Genomic DNA, 16,744 nt, shown 5'->3' with positions numbered 1-16,744 from the left:
AGTTGCTGTCTTAATTTATTTTTCTGTTTCCAACTACACCCGAAACCGTTGATTAAGGTATATTTATGTTTATTGTACCTATGTCACTTATTCACTACACTGTTAAGAATTCTCGCTTTATCCCCGCATTGTATACTATTGATAAATAAATCTTCAGGCAACGAAGAATATTTCGTCAATAAATTCATTTTCTGTCAAAGGATCCGTAATGTGCATTACGCGTTGTTTCAACGTACTGAAAACGAATGAAAATTAATTTTGGTGTGTTTGGCAGCTCTGTTGAAAGCTCATATACCATAAAAGCTTTAAAGGCTAGCAAAAGCTTTTTACGGTGAACACCTACTCAGTGAGCAGATCACTCAAGTCAAAGTGAGAAGATTTTAGTCACGCGTGTGAGATGGTATTTCTTCTCACTACTATCAAGTCATAGTTCTTCACGACACAGCGCGGGCAATAGTTTGTTGAATTTATACCAATGTTAAGGAAACGTTAATGAAGAAAAATCTGTTTACACAAAATAGCTTTAACGTTATCACCTAACAAGAAAGGTTAACTTAATGAACCTTAACCCCATTCTCTGCTCCTTTGACATTTGCAATTGTCGATTTTTCTAACCCAGCGACAAGCTTTGCACTACACCCGATGATGCAACATAATTATGTCGCGATGAAGAAACCAACCAACAAAACCATGCACTAAGTGAAGCACTGTGCCCTGTGGCCAAGGAATTTGCTTCGCTACTGACTAGGGGCAAAAGGGAGAAACACGTGCCTGAACTCATCGCAAGCCGGCACGCAAAGGGCTGCAACCGCATCATACCCATTTTGTACCCGTTTGCCCCCAAGCAATGTACTTTATCGCACTGCCATTAGTTACAACCATCATCGCTATTAACGATCGGCCGGCTTCAGCGGTCCGGCCACGGCATTACAATCAACAGGATCTACCGTGCATAAGTCCATCTGTCCAGGCTGACATTTCATTGATGCTCATCATGGTTTGCTACAACCACCACCAAGCATCTAGCGATTGGAATGCTGATTAAGTGCGATACTTGATCTTTCTCAAAATATCACACCTCTTGTGATATTTCGAGGGGACGTTAGAATGCACTTCGCGAATTTATAGCTGACAGATTTCAAGTTAAGTTATTTAATAAAGGAGAATAAAGTAACAAAATATAAAGTGTTGATGTGTTCACTTCTTATTATGTATGCCGAACAGATGATATCTATTTCAAACGAAGGACGGTGCCTATTCGGCATATTGAAAGACACTTAATCAACAGTTCAATCAACAGCCATTGAATATACGCCTGGTGTGTTTATCATGTCGATTCCATCTTGATCGCTGGAACTGTTAAAAAAAGTCATGCTTATTTGCATGGTTGCTTAAAACATCAATTCTTCCCTACCCCCAATTTAACACAATGCATTTCAAACAAAACAACTATTCTTTTTGCATTGTCCAACACAAATGTGCCTTGATAAAACTCTTCACAAGCACGTTGTCCACCGGAACCGGTCTGTCGTATCCATTATTTAATGTGCATCTTCGTTCCAATCAGACTTTTAATTGCTGTATTCGGAATGCGCACCTACAAACATCCGATAGAGAATCTAATCTTCTTTAGAAGACGACCAGTGTGAGAGATTCTGCATTGCACCACAACAACCTCTCGTACAGTGTATTGAGGGCAGCAGAAGTTTAGTGGAATTTTATCACACGCATGTACATACATATAAGGTAGCTGAATCCTCAACACCGTGAGCCACACATCGTCTCTAAAACACTTCGTTTCAGCATCGTTCAAGAGTCAAGAAGAAGATGAACCCAGCAGCCGGCTGGCTTGCAGTAACTAAATGTAATTAATATTGAACCGACGTTTCGTCCGGCCTCTCAATCTAAGCACTGGTGGCGTGAAACATCGCGAGCTGTGTGCACTTTTGTGGTGGTGCCAATAGGCGGCTCAATGTGAACATGTCCACCCGGAGGCAAAGGAGCCACATGTCAACTAGCTTCATTACTATCGAACATCATCCTATCAACCGTTTGGCGAATCGTCTAACCTGTACGGTAGGCACGTTCCATAACAACCCTGACCTCCCGCGTCACCGATGAGACACGTAAAGTTGTGCCACCGTACGATGAGATGCGCTTCCATCTCTGCTCGGATCACTCACTGATTGACCCCTTGATAATTACCGAAGCAGAGGTTCCAAAGAACAAATCTGCCAAGAAGCATTGACTTTACGTAGAATTCAATTAATTTTATTTTATTATGTCAAAGGTGTTCTTAGTGTTTTGCACATCTTTTTCTCATTAAATAGACTTGTTATTAATTCTCAATAATGAGTTGTAGTGAAAGAAATATTGCTCACAAAATCACTTGATGTGAGAATCGTTAAGCTTCAGGTGAAATGTAAATATTTATCGATAATGTTGATGTGCCTATATTGATAGAGTTCAAGCATCATCATCGACATTCAGGTCATCGACATCGATGCAGCATATTAAATTAGCAAATAGATAATTACTTTGTTAAATATTTTCCGAAATGTTTAACTCTAAAATGGTGTTTATTGAATCGATAAATAATGGAGTAGGGAAAGTAAAGATACTAAAAGGGTATTATTCATGTCCTAGACATTACACCAAACGCTCGCTGCATATTACAGAAATCATGGTAGTTTTACTACTTATTGACAATTCAATGAGCTTGAATGACATAATTAATTTGTGTTTTGACAGAAACATAGTCCCGCATATTTTATGGCAAGTTGGGGATTGCAGACCGTTAAACATTTATGTTATTTGGCTTGCATTAACAACTTCTTTAACTGCTTCTGAGTGATCCATTTAACAATCAAACATGATTTCTGTGTAGTATACACATCACAATCACACAAGAATATATTGTCTTCTGGAAACCTTACTCTTGATTTCCATAAGGAGTTAGCAACTTGTTATGGAACTCTTGTACAGAGAGACAAAAACTGACAAACAAAACGTTACATTTAAAAACCCCCATACAAACCCCATCTATGCCCCTGGACAATTCATCGCTCTAACGAACCATATGTGTTTGACAGATGGACGGGCATTAGGACATCTTAGAGCTGCCTCTCGGGAATCAATCAGATCGGAGCGATCCCCAGCTCCTACAAATGATGGCATAAGGTGTACTGCTGCCGCTGTGTAAATGTTTCCATTGCGCAATCATCTCATCCCAAAACGTACATCTGTACTGATCGGTACTGATCATCATCATTGGCATCACCATCGCATGCTCATCAGACGTTGATTTGCTTAAGATGCCACATTTACCTTCGTTTAATGCGTTTTTTTTAGATACCAACAAATGTGTGGCATTTCAAGGAGTCCGAAATCGAACCATGCTGTCAGTAGAAGCCTTTTGTTGCAATCATCCTGAATAATCGAGGCACTCAATGCTGATGAACCTGACTTGATCGGTACCACCCATCCGAAGCAGAGGCGTTGCGTCTTCAGTTGCAGGTTGATTGGAACGACTTCAAGAACCGAGACCTTATACCCATCCTACGCAATTTATATTTGCGAGAAATCTGCTGATCTGAGTCGTTAGAGTCGAAGAATTGTTGGAAGGGTGTGAGGGAGATTCAAGATTAAATTATTTCGCGAGTTCAATGGTCTCCCGAATCCGGTTTGCGTGTTAGTGTTAATTTGTCTTCTTTTCAAACCTTATGCGTGACTTATATCCATCAAACCAAACCGGATTTTGCGTAAATCACCGATCATAAATCATGTTATCCCAAAATCTCAAAAAGAAAGAGACATTGTTCTAACTTTTCGTGACTGGAGTGAACATTACACTTGGGCGACTTCTAATCACTTTACTGATTTTTTATTGCTGGATATAAAACGTAACGGTAGCCTACTATCTTAGTATCTACCCTGTCTGACATGTCAATCGCCCACTCAAATGAAGCAAAGGGACTTTTCAAGCTTCCAGCAGTAAATGCCTCCCTCTAGGAAGCCTTTCACTTTGCCACTTTAAAACACGATCACTTGTTTCTTAAAAAAAACATTTCCTTCAGCGCAGTAAAGCGTTTGATTAAATTCTAGCGACACGGTTGACGGCGTACCAAAGTAGTCCGGTCACAATTTTGGTAAAGTGAATGTTAAAAAAAAAACTCACTCAGTAACCCAAGAACCAACCCGGTGATAAACGCGATACGACGTTGCTATCCAGGAAATCACTGGTTTGGTTCAATGTCGGTCAGAACGGAGTCGACGGCAGTGAAGCGAATACGCGGGCACGTTGGTAGATCGGTTTGAAGGAATTTCTTAGGTTCAAGGACAATTTGCTTCTGCGCTGTCTGTGTGCCTTTTGCCGGGTTTGCCCGACTACCGAGGCGTAATAAATTCAAAGACCAATCGAGAACATGATATTATTTACAGCCTGCGAGTATGAAAGAACAGAACGTAAACCCAGTGCCGCGCAGTGGGAAGATGAAAATTATAAGACATTACTGAGATGCTTCAATTCAATGGATTAAATCAAGACTTTTAGTTTTAAGAGCATTATTAAGTCAATATTGCTCTTAGTGCAACGTATTCCTCAACATCTTAAGGAAATAAATATACGTAATTTAAACATTATTTGAACACCATTCACTCTTATTAACCGACAATTTAGATTTTTCACATCTTTTCTTATATCTTTTTTGGAAGGATAATAAGAATCACACTAGATAAGAGACTTTACAATACATTTTGACATAACATAGATTACAATATTATGAAATATTCGAAATGTTTGAATGTTTGAATAATGGTTTCATAATTTGGATTAATATTAGGTTTAGTAATAATATAATAATAACTAATATGGAAAAAGCATGGTTAATTATTAACGAATTATATTAATAATTTAAAAATAATAACAATAAATTTAGCGTTGAGTATCTTGAGATGACGTTGAGTCATCTGACGCTTAAGGTGCGTGTTTATACAACATTAAATGTTCACGTTCAATATCCATTTCAACGCAGAAATAAGTAATCTAAATTCTTCATTGTTAAGCTCAGTAATACTTGAAAATAATCAATCTCAAAACACTAAAAGTGTATTTTGCCATTTTATACAACTCAAACCTTTCTACCGTACGTTCGTCTAACGCGGTTGCTAACAGCAACGTTTTTCCATCAGAACACCAGCATGAGTCACCAAATGTAGAATGGAGTGTAATCAACCTTACTTATCCTTCGGAATGGAACGGAACCTACGTTCGTGTTATGTTTCTGCCGGTCGATAAAATCAAAATCCACCGTGACGGGATTGAAATGAATTGCTGTATCGTTCGAGTGTGCAATTGTGATTTGTTTCCGTCATTCTAACGGTAGCGCGTGAGTAGGAAGTGCTACTAGAACGAGTGTCGTTTTGGACTATTCAACCGTAAAGAGCTACCGCGTGTATTATTGCTATTGGTGTTGCCTGTTGTTTGTTTCAATTTACTATTAATACTATTACCTAAGATCAGTTAAATGATTTCCTTTAATGTATGATGAATTAGCTCAACATAATAAATTGTTTTTACTACTACTTTTGTACTTTTTTTCCTCCTTAACGACACATAAAACTTATTACTTAATTAATATTTCAAATTCTCCGGCTCTAAGTGATTGATTGTTATTTTGCTTACAACTGCTGGTAGTGAATTAAAGTTACGCTACAAGAAAATTCTTGTTTATTCTTATTTAAAGTATTTTATATTTTTTTCATTATAGGTATTTTATTTAAGGCATGCCAAAATCAGTTGTACACGATTGTAATGTAAATTTGACTCGTACGATCCAACGGAAATTTCATTCGTTTGACACGCTGAATATGATTTTGTATAATCAGTTATGTTTCTCAGGGTGCCTGGTCCATCAGTTTTGATTTCAAGTTTTATGATTTTCTTTGGATTGCAATGTAATGTTCTTTGGATTGCAATTGCATGGGGCGCGAATGGGCCATGAAAAAACGACTTCAGACTATTTAAGATATATGATATTTAACAATTTTGTTCAACATGTTCACTCGTATTTATTTTAACTCTCTCATTGAATGATTTTAGAAAAAAATCCACTTTTAACAATCCATTAAACATACCCTTTCAAGATATAACCGATGGCAGTTATATTTTCGAGTTATTCACCGGTTAAGTGCAAACCAACGACTATAAGGATACCGTAATTTTTTTTTTACCGTGATTACGTATTAACTGTCACCAGCATCACTGACCGCTGACAGGTTTGTGATTTTCGCTCATAGGCTACGATGTTGCGGGATTTCATTAAAAAATTTAATTACCGCATGATCTTCACCTGTTCAGTAAGAGCTATGACAGTATGGCCCCATTGAACACGTTGGTCCGCCTTGATAGGAAGATATCAACGGGAACAACGTTGGTGGAATGAAATCTCTCACCATCTTTTAAAATGCAGTAATATACCCCAGTCCGTGGTGCGAAAATGGTCGCATCGGCACACTGAACAACCGAGCGGTGTTTGGTGATGTTTTCACTCCATCTTAAGAAGGGCTCTCCAAAATAGTTTTGACCACTGGCCGCTTCCAGTGGGACAGAAAGAGAGAGTGTGAGAGAGTAAATATGAAAATGCAACACTTTATAAAAAAAACACGCCATCCATCCCCGTGCAACCTGCTCAGACACCAAACAAAATTCAACCAGCTTGCGCTTGAGACGGGCACGGTGTGGTGATTTTTATACACGTTTTCTTCGGCTTGCGCAATAGATTGTGTCTTGCGCCGCAATGCGCTCGAAGAACTGAAGATGAAGAAACTCCGGCAACGCACCACGGGATCTTTTTCTCAGCCCGGTTTAACTAGTTTCGGGGCTTGGTGGGCTTGCGTTTCCCAGGTCGTCATCGGTTCAGGTTAGGCCAGTAAGTGTGCTAAATTTGAAGAGTGCGCCGCTTTTTCGTGCATTCGCGCCTATGGTGCAGCCTGAGTTGCATCAGCTAAATTTATGTGCCTCATCTCGCATACCATAAGCGGTGCCTTTTTTTAGGAGGAGTGTTATCATGACGGTTTAAGATACGGTTTTCTGTATTATGGAGCATGTGAAAGTATCTTGAACACAAATTCCACCCAATATGCTTCGATTGCATCGGTACTGTTTGGAAAAGATGTTGTATTCAGCATTATTTACACAAATGACTTTCACTTTGCTCCGTGCGGTTTCGGATATCATCTTGAGCTGAATAGACGCCAGCGTGGTTCCTCAGACGAAATGAAATACGTAGGGAAAAACAACACTACGCTACGTCTTTCAACAATTCTTGACGTGGTCGTAAACATGTTTCTAATGCCAGCAGCCGATACCTTGTTGGTACAGAAAACCAAGAGATAATATAAAGTGCTAAATATAGCTCGAAAGATACGGTGTGGCGATAAAAATAAGCTCCAGACTTGGTCGGTAGGCAGCTTCACTTGATAGTGTTGCAGTACAACACAGCAGTGTAGAAACATTTACTTACTAATCGTTTAATCGACCCGGCCATTAATCTAGTAAATTGAAGCGTATATGAGCGTAATTCAAAAATATTCCGATATGAAAAGCTTAAGAAATTATCTCTCCTTCCTTCATTGCAATAACTCCCCTTCATTGCGAATCCTGTGCCTGTAAAAACCAACTTCACTTAAACTGTTTGGTTTGCAATTTTGCAGAATCATATCCAATTTACTTTTTGCCTGGTACACAAACTTCACCTTCAATGCTCAATAGAAAATTGTCTTGTTCCCATGCATCAACTGGATCATGTTTGCAGCATTCCGGGCCGTTTTCTCACGTTGATCCACGTCCATCGGCAACGTGACAAATTTCAGCATTTTTTTTTTTCATCAGAATGCGATTAATATTGCCACGGATCTTACCAGCGAACGGACAACCTTTCCATATTACTTTTAATGAAAACATATTGCGCTGGTGAAGCGCACCACTAGCGTTAATAGCGCTCAACAAGATCAACAACAGCATCATCTTCATCATCATGACCATCAGCGTCGTCATTTTCATCATATGGTTGTCACGTTTTTTAGTTTTGCTGTCGGTTTGTTTCATGTTTTCCATCATCGCCGTGAAACATGTGTCTGATTCTAGAAGTGTTTGTTTATAATCGAACATCAAGCAGCACTCGCGCTGCGGATGCCCAAGGACAACTGTTCCGTTTAACCAGGTTTGGCGTATACGTCTTCTAAAAGTGGGCTATCAAAATCATAACCTGATATGAAAAGGTTTCTTTTAGTTATTCACTCTCGTATACTACGAAGGTTCAATTTGTCGGTACGTGGAATTAGATATATATGATATATCGCGACTAAATTCCAATATTTAAAAAAAATAAAAATTACTGAAACACATCGGAAACTACAGCTGATAGTTAAACCAAACACTTGTTTCCGCTTAGAACTGAATTGATTACGGTACAGTGCTCCTTAGTCCGGCACCTTTCTCCACATGCCAGAATCAAGGTTTTGCAATCGAAGTTCAAAGCCGTTCATAAATGCGTCTGGCCCTAGGCAAGGTTTCAGTGGATCTCCTTGAATTGGAACACAATCTACAGTTGCTCGCTTAACTCCGTTCCGCGACTCGTTCAAATCAGAAACTGCAACCGTTCGCTACTCGTGATTCGCGATCGACACGAGTATCGCCATTCACTTCGTAATCAGCCGCGGGTGTAGATCTTCTTACCCATGCAATCAATGCATGCCAGCGAAGATAAAATAACATGTGAAACACGTGTCCGCGGGTGAGCTAATGCTTGGAACAAAAGACTTCAACGCTTCCCGTACAAATCTAAGCGACGAACCTCTTCATATGCCTCGCAAAGAAACTGTTCTATATATTATTTCCTATGTACCATTACCAAGTTATTAAAAATGTCCAATTTAATTCGTAAATTTTACTTTTTATAAAAGCACTTCAAACAAATATTGTTCATCGGTCTACTTTTTTTTTGTTAAAATTCTTCTTTAACCGTCTGACCTTGAACATTCCATACGACGTTTTGGTGTAGTCTTCATCCTCGCTTTTTTTTTGTAGATCAATCTTCACGCCGAATGTCCCACCATACGTACACCATCACACCAAGCAATCGACAAGAAATGTGGCTTGTGCGTGGTGATCGCGCTCGAGTAAGGTTTCCCATTGACCATTGTGCCGGGTCATTGCGATGACCAGTGAAACGTGACGTAGAGTTCAAAAACCAAGTTGAAGGACGCCAGGACTTTATTGGCCCATTGGTACAGCGATGTGATACACCCAACTTGGTTCCTTCTTTCGGCAGCAGAGTGGCACGAAACAGTTTCGCTAAACAGCAAGGACGTTTGATTGAAGGTGTGCAGTCAATAATATCCTTTTAGGTGCCTTCATTTTTCCTGCCGTGAAGCTACGCATTAATTCATTTGATAGGGTATGTTGTAAACTAAGTTCTAACTAAATTTGAAGTTTGTAGTACACATATTTTTACACATCATGGTTAAATCTATTTATAAAGTAATTCTAATAACAACGTAATTAAAGACAGTAACATTACTATATTTCTATACTATTTTACAGTGCTTCTAAGAATCACAATAACTCCTTAAAAATAGCTCTAGAAAATTAAAATACATATATGCCCACCAGATCAAAACGTAAAACGCAACAAATCATACTCATATACACAGTTCCGTTTGCTCCGAACAGCAGCTGCCTGTGCTCACCGTCAATTTCCGAAAACATTGCTCATCTCAGTGCTCACGCTCGGTGCCTTAACGCACATAAACATCAACAAACACAGGCCAACAAAAGACTCGCGCTCCCGCAAGATCAAAAGCCCCTACGGCAAGGGCCACAATACCAGATTGTGACGTCAGCGAATCACCTCCACGATCAGAAACCTGCAACACATTCCACACGCGCAAAGCCCCAAACTCAGCAACAGTGAGCACGCGGAAAAGCTTTCCGTTCCAGGCGCCTCCATTGCAATGGTAGAGTCGTACACACGGCGCACCACTACCAACACGGTCTCGCGTACGTTTGTGACCGATCGTGACCGAACACGGATGTAGCCGTCGCCGTCGTCACGATGACGATCAGCGGCGGTGTCAGCGGTGGCGTTGGTTGGCGATCTTTGCACGTTCACTTGGAGCAGTTCCGCAAATTCCCAGGACGCACACCACGTACCGGTCCTGTAGTAGTGGTGGTGCTTTGGGCTGTCGCGACCGATCAACTCGGGTCGATCACGCACTCGGGCCGTACCACAGACGATCAGACCGTCACTCACACTTTCGTCTACTGTACGCAGCAAGCCGCGAACGTGATCTTTTTCCGCAAAAAACAACATCAGCAACCTAACAACACACCGCAACCGGGGATTGCCGTTACCGCCATCGGTTACGTCGACGGTCTCCGCTGTAATCGCAACCACTGGCACAGACGACGAACGTAGCAGTCGAATGTCGGTTGTAGTTGTGTGGTTTCGTGTCGGTTGTTATTATTGGTGGTGGATCGGGCCGCTCTGAGCGTGAAGTAATATTCCGCACAAAACATTTCGTTCGAGATGGAGCATATTTCAGTTTAAACAGAACATTCGCTTGCGTCGGAAGCAATCGGTGTGTAGTTTGGGTTAGTAGGAGTTTTTTGTGTGTTATTTTCATTAATTGATGGGTTGTGAACTGTTTTGTTCGTGATCACATAGGTTAAGCAGTGATAAACGGAAGCTCAAATATATCTATGAAATTGTTCGATTAAAAGTGCAAGTAAATTGTGTGCATCAATTATTAAAGAAAAACAGTGATATCTTTTTGTTTTGATGAATCTGTATGTTAAATAAGATTGATTGCTGTGGAGTTAGGGCCCTCTGTTGGATAAACGTTGCGTAAACATTTCAGTTTTTGGATCACAAAATATCATAACTTTCCGCCCACTGGATAGCGAATCACACCAATTCCACTGACACACTTATTTCCGCTCCGGTGCACTCTTCCGGGCCCGCTATACTACTCCCCGATGCAACACGGCCACTGTAACATGGTCCTACTTGTTGCGGATTTTTATCATCTGTACATTCACTTTCCTTTATCCGGTTTTCCGGCGATCGCTTTCCTTGCCTACGAGACCACTCGTCGGATTCACTTTCGCGATTAAATAATTTCACCAAACGATGTAACATTGCGTGCCAATCATGCAAAGCCAGCTCGTGGTTCGCGATCCCATAATATAGCTCAACCTAAACGGTTGGTTTTGGACGCGCAATTTGTTCGTTTTCTTTTTCGATTCTCTGACAACTTCCTTTCTCCGTTTTCCGTTAACTAAACCAAACCGGCGGTGATCGCTTTACGGTGGTCGGGGTGGTGTTTTTGTCTATCTACAACCATTCTGCTGCGAAAAGACGAAGAAAGTGAAAAAATGATCACATGAGAAAGAAATGAATTTCCTGCACCGGGGCGTTAAAGTGCGAAAGAAATCGAAAACGTGACCATCGAAAGTGAAATTACAAAAGATACCGGGAGCGATTCCATTGCGGAACTACCTTGTTAAGGATGATGCTACTGCTGCTGGGGGGGTTTATTACGCGCATTACGTTTTTGTTTTATTCGTGTAAGAGAAATAATTCAGTTTGGCACAGTGAAAATATAATATTTTAAATGAAATGTCGATCATATTTCGACCTCTTTCTTTAAATTTTTATTTAACCTTCTTGAACATTACTTCAGATTTAGATGATTATTCAAAATTTGTCTAATGATGTGAAAAAGAAGCGATCAGCGTGGGATAGGGCCCTTTTTTGTTTAAGTCCAATCAAGAGAGAGAGAGAGTGCCTGTCAGATCTACTTCATAACAGGTGTTTAGTAATATAATTTGCGATAGTGTGTTTTAATGTGTTACCTACTCAAACCAGCATCCGCTCACGGAAAAAAGTGAAAATTTGTATTACTCAAACTATTTTTTTTTACTTTCTGCTGGTTTATTTCATAGTAAACACAGTATAACAGTGCTGCAAAGCTATAGTGAACGGGTGTGCGATAAAGTGAGAGATAAATTAAGCAGATAGTGAGCAACCAGTGAAAGCGCGTCTCTAAACACCAGCACCAAGTGTGTGTTGATTATGTAAACGTGATTCCAGCACTGCAACAAACTTCAGGAGGCTGATTTGTGAGTGTCGTGTGTCGTTGTTGTGTGTATCTTCTCGTAAGTTGGCTACAGCCAGCACACCGTAGTGGTAGTTTGTACGAATGTGCCCGGTTTTGGTGTAAGTCGGTATATCGCTTTACAGCCGTAACCAGTATCACCGCATCAGGGAACGCGCATCGCACATCCCGGAGGTTTTCTTTTGCGATTGCGTCTGCGACACAAAACAACCTCAGCACGGCACGGCTCTTTGGATGCAGACAGAAGAGTACTCGCGGTGCCCGTGAGGGAAGTGATTTTGTGACAGAAAATCTCCGCAACTCGCAGTATATTTTTTCCCGGCGCTGGCTAGTGGGCATACGGTCAATTATCGTTTCGCGGTCGGGTTTACAAAACGGAACGAGCCACCGAAGTGAACGACACTGTTTGTTTGATGGTTGAATAATTGCACGACGTTTCGAAGACGACAACCACGGCGACGGAGTTCGACCACTGCCGGCAACGCTCGGCTCAAGTTCCCAAGACGCAACGTTTAGCCGGCCGCAAAAGCCCGCAATAGCAGCACCGTAAACTCGTCTCATCTCAACTGCAGCGCTGTGGTGAGTAAATGTTCGCTTTTGTTTTGTACGCCATAAGGTACAGCGTTTGGGGCGCCATCGTGTAGCGCTGCTTCTTCTCGTTCAAGCGTTGGCTGCTGCACGTGCAAGGCGCCGCCAATCGAGAATCGGTGATGCACGCGATTATTATTGCCCGATACTTTTCACCCGTTCGGTGAGAAGATGATATTAATTATGCGATCGAGAGGGCTCTCTTTATCTAACAAGCAATAAATGAACTTCAAACACAGAGACGCCGCGATGGAACAAAAGATTCGGCAATGGCGGTAACGTCTGCGCGTGGGTTGACGTAACCTCAATGGTTTACGAGTGTTTTCTTTACAGCTTGTCCGAAGCTGTCCTACATGTTTGTATCTACATCTGTTCGCGTTACTCGTATACCATGAACCGAACAAAATGCTACAGTGGTCGGTATAGTGTAGCGTATACAAGAATTCATCGTTTTACTCCTCATATTAATCTGCTTACCAGAGCAAAAGGACGAGCACTTTAATTTCACAAAAGCGGGTAGAATACTTTATGATCACACTGCTAGTTTTGCTTCACATAGGTATAACACCAATCATCGCTTCCTCGTTTACTAGCCCTTGGATTAGCAAAGCATGAGAGCATTCTTTTCTTCATCGCTACCATACATCACCGTTTCCACACTCACACGCTGACGCCAGCTGGAGGAATTGCCAGGGAGCGGAGATGTGTAAAGCAGATTCGTTCACGCCACATTTACATCAGCTAAAGGTTGCGCCGCTGTTTCGAGCTTCCTGCCCGACCGGTAGCGCACGCTGCGTTTGCAATGCCAAGCGGCTCGAAGGTGGCGGCACTAAATCGCACGTAGAGGCGTTAAGAAACTTTCGTGCAGTGAGAAATACACTCGGATGCGGGCATTCTGCGCCACGGAAATAGCACATCCATCATCGCTTTTGAGATAAAGCTTACATACGGATGGCGAGTGCATCATGGAGAGTGGAATTTAAAATTCAGGGCATGTTAATGTTGTGTTAAAATTTCTCTCCCATTATCTTTCAACATGGATGGTGTTGTGGTGCGAAATGAAAGTATGGTGTACTAATGTTGATTATTAAAACTTAAGGTTTTTTTAGTACAGCTATCGTTTTGAGGTTAACAAACGCAACAAAGTTTAATTCTCGAATGTGTTAAGCCTCCCGTGTTAAAAGACCAACTTTAGTACGTTTTATAAATTTCCACAGTATTAAGAAATATTCCAGTATTTCTTATTCAAGTATTATTTATTGAAGTACTAAAAACTTCCTTGTTAACAATATTTCGAATCATAAGAATTCTATACATTTCAGCATTAAGCTTAACTCAACGATGTCCAAGAAAGATCTTGATCATACGACATAAGTCGGAGCAAGTTTTGAAAAATCCCTGAACTCGATGTCCCAGAATTTGCAAACGATTTGTACAGAAAGAAACCTACCAAGACAATTGCCGCGCGCTCTAATCTTCTGTTGCTACACTAAATCCATCATCGCTGTGCACTGTGACACACTTCGAGTCCTTTCCGGATCAAATCGTCGTAATACGCCAACAGCTCCAGCATGCGCACAGTAGCCATGTTACCTTAAGTTCATGATTAATTTTTCTGACCCTGGGCTCCAACTTCAACTCAGGGGCTTTTGTTCGTTCGCTTCCCTTAGTGCGGTCCAGGGCTACGCCATCGGACAAACGGTCGATGCGAAGATCGTCCACGCTGGAGTGTTTCATTAAACTTTCAAATGAGACGTCTAGTGGAGGCTTAATAAGCACCACGCCGGTTGCAGTGACCGGGAGTTGCTGGAAAATGGTAATCAACCGTAGCTGCACCGAGCGGCTGCTGACTTCTGGTACCGCATGTGTCCATCTACCGAGCTGTGATTGTTGGGGTGATTTTAATTGAATTTTTCCTGCCTTCCCTCGGTCCCGTACGCCCTTAAACAGCAGGCTCAATTAGGAAGAGTTGTTTTTTTTGTTGTTCACCATTTCCACTACCCAGCCGGACATTGGGCCCGCAGCAGATGCTAGATGACCCACGGTTGATTTTCAACTCAACAATCGAGATGGTTGAATGTTTTGCGTGCGCTATTCGTTTGTTTGTTTGCATCTTCCAAGCACACGCATACCCAGTGTTCAACGGCGTGTTTAACAATAGACGACAAGAACTTCACCCGATGGTGCTCTTCTTTGGTGCGCAACCACAAATCATCGACGCTTTCGTAGCCCATTGCAGCAGTTACTTCTGACGGGTAGCGTTTCGGTATGATGGCAAACGATGGGAATCTTATGGTGAAAAGACCCCGGCATAGATTCAATGGCTCTGACTGCGCATTAGCACCATTTTTGCGCGAACAAAAGCTTGGCAGAAAACCGGTGGACGTCGTGAGCGTTGGCTTCTTGTTGCGTTCTTGCAGCTAAAGTAGGGATGTTTTTCAACATTGCGAATATATGATCTACCATTAAAGTGTGAAAAGCATACATCTCAGCGTAATTTGTCTTCTGTTATGTATGTGTAATTTTACTACGTCTGTATTCGCAACTTGCTAAAGGGAATTTATTTCTATGAAGAAACTTGTACCAACTCTTCGCATATTGCTCATCACGCGGAATCTTGATCATCTAAGGTCGATCTGCTAGATTTATTGGAAGCTCGACCACAATAAACTTAATTCGTAGCCTATGCAATATCCTACCTCAGTAATATCATCTTGACCAAGGCTGCTACCACCTCCAACCAAGTGACCTTAGGAACTAGAATGCTTATTGAAAAATGTGCTGCATTTTGCTTACTTACAGTCGCTGAAAATCGCATCGTTTCGCATCCTCACCCGCGGGCTCATCCCAATGTTCTAAGGAGCTAACATAAACGTGCGAGATTTACAGCCGCACATTGATGTGCATTGGCAACGAATAAAAGAAGGCAAAATCACTATAATGGTGAACCGAAATGGCTGCATGATGACTTCTCGCCATGTGACGCTCGGCAAACTTTAGAGCAGTACCAAACGGGCTCATCAATAAAACATGAATCACTAAGCATCCGTGAGTCCGTGCAATAGGGTCCGTTCTTTCATAAGTGTCGGTCCCTCGGGGCCTCATCCGATGTGTGTTTCGATCCGAGAGGTGACCAGTGTCATGAATACATATTTATGCAGATTCATGTCTTTAAACACCAATCAAATCGAAGTTCCCCCGCGGGTAACAAATGCTTCTGCGCGCCTCTGGGCGTTCGTTCCGCCGTGGCCAAACGGACGCAAAAGCGAGTAACCGACGCAAGATTAATGCTTCTTTAAATTGACATAAAGCTAATCTCACATTAACCAAGATACCATGGACCGATGTATAGGTGTGTTTGGTTTTTCTTCATTAAATGTCGTCCAATTAAACATGATGATTCGGATGATTCATTAGCTTTACTGCAGCAACTATTTATTGATCATACAGTTCAATTCCGATAAATTTTATTCCTTTAGATAAATAACTGTCAATTTCAATATCGAAGCATAGCATCACCGGTAATGTCACGAGTTCATGCCACCTACGAGCTCGCAAATTCCGCTATGAACTAATGTGGTATAACTGTTTCCTACTCAACGAGTGAAGTACGTTCAACTGCAGCCGAACGTGAAGGTTAACTTGCCAAATTTACCAAACCGTAGCTGATGGGCATCTGTTGGATCAATTTAGCGCCGCCGAAAGGGGGAGCTCGAAAACTCTCATGCCTGTAAACGCATAATGTATAGTGTCTTTTACCGGTAGTCAACCAGTGGCGAATGGGGAGCGCGGCATACACATGAAGAATAAACAAAATGCCACGTGAGGAAAATGGCAACATAAAAGAGCAATACACCCTGCAAGGTTTTAACGGTGGCTTCCATGGAGTGATAGAATATTGGTCCCAAATTAAGCATTTTATTGTACCGGTTTCATTTTGTTTCAGTAGTTGACATCACGTATATGCATCGTTGTA

The sequence above is a fragment of the Anopheles marshallii genome, chromosome 3 (assembly GCF_943734725.1).
Source record: "Anopheles marshallii chromosome 3, idAnoMarsDA_429_01, whole genome shotgun sequence".
NCBI lineage: Eukaryota > Metazoa > Arthropoda > Insecta > Diptera > Culicidae > Anopheles > Anopheles marshallii.
Note: the sequence above shows the minus strand (reverse complement) of the source record.